Source organism: Oryctolagus cuniculus, chromosome X (genome assembly GCF_964237555.1).
Source record: "Oryctolagus cuniculus chromosome X, mOryCun1.1, whole genome shotgun sequence".
Lineage (NCBI taxonomy): Eukaryota > Metazoa > Chordata > Mammalia > Lagomorpha > Leporidae > Oryctolagus > Oryctolagus cuniculus.
Window position 1 is genome coordinate 40,934,910 of NC_091453.1, and position 4,987 is coordinate 40,939,896.

The window sequence follows — 4,987 nt, forward strand, 5'->3', positions numbered from 1 at the left end:
TGTGAATAAAAGCAAGATTGCACAGGGCAATTTAATAATCTTTGATATTCTACAAAAGGCTGCCTAATCATTCAACAGATATGACTGCCCCATCTTCCTGAAGTACCTTACTCAGTGTCACATAGAAGCAAATGGATGATGATAGCAATACAAAAATGATTGTCACATTCTATATCTTCCCCAAAATAACTGGACATCAATGCTCTACAAACCACATCTGGCAATCCCAACGTATGAATAAAAATATAAATAATTAGGTAATATTTACTCATTTGAGTATTTCTCTGGGCCTTCAAAATCAATAAACCAATTCAGTTCTTTATGGTTTACTCTAATTAATGTTTCATTTCTCACTATTTTTTTCTGGATGAACTAAGTTCTATTCTCAGTAAATGTTAACCATCATCATTAGGAGATTTCAAATGATCGATGCACTGATTTCCCTAGAAAGATTCAAGGAAATCTCAGAAACATATCTGTCTCTCTCTCTCTCTCTCTCTCCCTCTCCCCCTTTCTGTCTGTCTGTCTGTCTGTCTCTCTCTCGCACCCTCCCTCCATTCCAATTGAATAAAATAAACCCTAAACAAATGCAGCCAGCATTTTGGTACAATGGGTTAAGCCACTGCTTGCAATGCCAGCATCCCATATCAAAGCACCAGATTGAGTCCTAGTTGATCTGCTCCTGATCCAGGTCCCTGCTAGTGTGCCTAGGAAATATTGTTATTTATCTGGGAAAATATATGTATATACAAACACATACAGATAAATAACAATACAAATTCTGTAAGTCATAGAGAAAACAAGTCATATAGCAAACTGAAAGAAAATCACTAAATTATATACTATATAATGTAAAAGCTGGCATTGTTCGAATATTTAATACCATACATTATGGAGTACACAACAGAATAGTTAATTGCAGGTTTTACCTGATGACTGGATTCCCTCTTGTTACATTGTCCCAATTTAAGCCACATTTGCATCACAGTTTCTTCAAAGGAGAGAACCTTCTATTTTGTCTCAACATTAGTTAGTTATTATAGAATTGGTCTGACGAGTAAATTTTCTCTCAGTTCCTTAGAAGTATAGTGTCATTTCAATTTGGAACATGGCGGTTGATTGCAAATGAAAAATAAAAGATGCTAGCATCATTTACTGTTTGGTTTGACAGCTATTTCTTGGAATTATAGTTTCTCTTCACAGATAGAAATAAATGAAAATGAACGGTAAGCATTTGTGATGTTACCATATCCTTTATATTGTGTTCATTGGCCATCTTAATTGTGTTTAAATTAAATAAGCATTTCAAGTCTTCAAAATGCTAATATATTCATACTGATAAGATTATCAGCTTCCTGTATTTTCTGATAACATAAACAGGAAATTACAGGAAATATATAAAGTGAAGTTCAGAACAACACTACCCAAATTCATTACCACTTGTTCTTCATCCTTTTCAAAAGTCAGGATTTTATAACCAGTTGTTTTGCTGAAGCTTAGCTTTCCACTAGAATAAAAATATGCCAAGGTTAACCTGAAGGCAGATTGTGTACAGGCAGAACCCTCACATAGCTGCCTGAAAGTATTTTGCTTGAAAATTATATAATGGCTGGTAAAGATGGCGTCTAAAGGAAAGCCGAAGTTGTAACCTGACCATTTCCAAGAGTATCTTCCATCCTTGACAATCCTTTTACCACATCTCATGCTATATCCTTCAAGTTCTGCTTTATTGATGTGTTCAGGCGCAATTTCCCTGCACTGCTGTGCTCGTAGGAAGGAAAGCCATTTTTATTTGTAAACAGTTGATAACCACTCCGAAGGAATTAGAATATCTCATTCAAAAACTCTTGTGGAGGCCAGGTCACAGATGATATGCTGAAACCTCAATGTTTTAAATACTGGTCAAAATATTATGCCTTCATTTGTTTCAAGAAAAGTGATGTTATTGACTTGTTCCCTGTACCTGGAAAGCCAGTTGTTAGCAGTAACTAAAAGATGTTTCTGTGAGTGTTTCCATGCTGGGTTGAAGCGAAGGAACACCCACTCTTTAAGAGTCATGTATATATCCATTTCTTTTTGCATTACTAATAAATTGGGAGAAGAGATGAGAAGATTCATGAGCTCTATATCAATTTTTTTGCAAAGCTCAACACTTGGCTGTGTCATCAAATTGTGAAGAAGCCATTCAAAACAATTTTTCTTTACAGAATCTAACCCATACGTTTCTGCTGCTACATAATAACAACACACAGTTTTCCCATTGATTGTTTCTTCCATGGTCTCATCACATTGTTGAATTAAATCCTCTAATTGAAGCAAGTATGCAGCTGCCAGAACTCCTGAAGCCAGGAGCCAGGAGTTTCTTCCGGGTCTCCCACGTGGGTGCAGGGGCTCAAGCACTTGGGCCATATTCCACTGCTTTCCCAGGCCATAGCAGAGAGCTGAAAGTGAAGAGCAGCAACCGGAACTAGACCTGGCGCCCATGTGGGATGCATCGCTTCAAGCCAGGGCTTTAACCCACTGCGCCACTGCACCGGCCCCACGACGATCTATTTTCAGTTGACTTTATACTCATAAGATTAAACTTGCAGTAAGCAAAGGGTTCAACAAAAAGTAAGAAAAAAAAAAAAAACTGTTTCTCAACAGTAGAGACAAGGGGCAGCTAAAATTTTCATATCTCAAAATGTCAATTTCAGTGTTATAGATTAACTTTTAGGTACTTAATTAGCTACCACAGATCATGGAATTTGTCTTTTGGAGACTAGCTTATTTCACTAAACATAATTGTTACCACTTGCATCCATTTTGTTTTGAAAGAAGATTTCATTATCTTTTACGGCTGAATAATATTCCATGGTATATATGTACCACATTTTCTTCATTGAGTCTTTGGTTGATGGGCATATAAGTTAAATCCATATCTTAGCTAAGGTGAATTGAGTTGCAATAAACATGGGGGTACAGATAACTCTTCCATTGATGATTTTATTTCTTTTGGGAAAATTCCCAGGAGTGGGATGGCTAGGTCATACAGTAGATGTATTTTTAATTTTCTGAGATATCTCCATACTGTCTTCCACACTGGTTGCACCATCTTACATTCCTACTAGCAGTGGATCAGGGTACCTTTTCCACCATATCCTCACCAGCATTTGTTCTTTGTTGATTAGGTATGTGAGGCATTCTAACTGGGGTGAGATAAAACCTCATTGTGGCTTTTTTTTTCACATTCCCCTGATAGCTAGTGATCGTGAGCATTTTTTTTATGAATCTGCTGGTCATTTGAATTTCCTCTTTTGTAAAGCATGTGTTGAAGTCCCTCTTCAGGTTCTCTTTTGTTTCCATGTAAATTTTAGCATTTTTTTTTCATAATTAGATAGCTGTGTCACTGGAAATTTGTTTGGAATCGCATTGAATCTTTAAATTGCTATTTGTAGTATGGACATTGGATGGTATTAATTCTTCCAATCCAAGAATGTGGCATATTTTCCCATTTTTTTGTGACTTCTTCTATTTCTTGTTGAGGGTTTTATACTTTTCATCAAAGAAATCCATCACATCCTTGATTACGTTTGCTCTAAAGTATTTAGATTTTTGTAGCTCTTGTGAAAAAACTGAACTTACAAGTTCCTTCTCAGCCATGGCATTGCGGTGTACATAAATGCTATTGATTTTCTTTAACATTTATTTAATGAACATAAATTTCCAACGTACAGCTTATGGATTACAATGGCTTCCACCACCATAACTTCCCTCCCACCCACAACCCTCCGATCTCCCGCTCCCTCTCCCCTTCCATTCACATCAAGATTCATTTTCAATTCTCTTTATATGTAGAAGATCAGTTTAGCATACATTAAGTAAAGATTTCAACAGTTTGCACCCACATAGAAACACAAAGTGAAAAATACTGTTTGAGTACTAGTTATAGCATTAAATCTCAATGTACAGCACGTTAAGGACAGAGATCCTAGATGAGGAGTAAGTGCACAGTGAGTCCTGTTGTTGACTTAACAAATTGACACTCTTATTTATGGCATCATTAATCACCCTCGGATCTTGTCATGAGTTGCTTATTGTGAATTGAGCTGCAATAAACATTAAGGTGCAGACAGTTTTTTTGTTTGCCAATTTTATTTCCTTTGGGTAAATTCCAAGGAGTGGGATGGCTGGGTTGAATGTTAGGTTAAATTCAGGTTTCTGAGGAATCTCCAGACTGACTTCCATAGTGGCTTGACCAGTTTGCATTCCCACCAACAATGGGTTAGTGTCCCTTTATCCCCACATCCTCGCCAGCATCTGTTGTTGGTAGATTTCTGAATGTAAGCCATTCTCCCCGGGGTGAGGTGGAACCTCATTGTGGTTTTGATTTGCATTTCCCTGCTTGCTAGTGATCTTGAACATTTTTTCATGTGTCTGTTGGCCATGTGGATTTCCTCTTCTGAAAAATGTCTATTGAGATTTTTATTTTATTTTATTGAGGTCCTTGGCCCATCTCTGTGGGTTGTCTGTTTTGCTTTTGTGGAGTTTCTTCATCTCTTTGTAGATTCTGGTTCTTATTCATTCATCTGTAGCATAGTTTGCAAATGTTTTTTTCCCATTCTGTTGGTTGCCTCTTCACTTTCCTGACTGTTTCTTGTGCAGTACAGAAACTTCTCAATTTGATGCAATCCCAATAGTTAATTTTGGCCTTGATTGCCTGTACCTCCATGGTCTTTTCCAGGAAGTCTTTGCCCATGCCAATCTCTTGTAGGTTTTCTCCAATGTTCTCTAATAATTTAATGGTGTCGGGTCATAGCTTTAGGTCTTTAATCCACGCTGAGTGGATTTTTCTGTAATGTTTAAGGTTGGGGTCTTGCTTCATGCTTCTGCACGTGTAAATACAGTTTTCCCAGCACCATTTATTGAATAGACTGTCCTTGTTCCAGGAATTCGTTTTAGATCCTTGAGCAAATATGAGTTCATTGCAGATGTTTGGATTGATTTC

General features: G+C 37.1%; 1 pseudogene; it reads right to left on the bottom strand.

The window, feature by feature from the left end:
• Positions 1–1,347: 1,347 nt before the first annotated feature.
• Positions 1,348–2,409, bottom strand: LOC100354133 (germ cell-less protein-like 1 pseudogene; annotated as a pseudogene).
• Between the last annotated feature and the right edge of the window lie 2,578 nt (positions 2,410–4,987).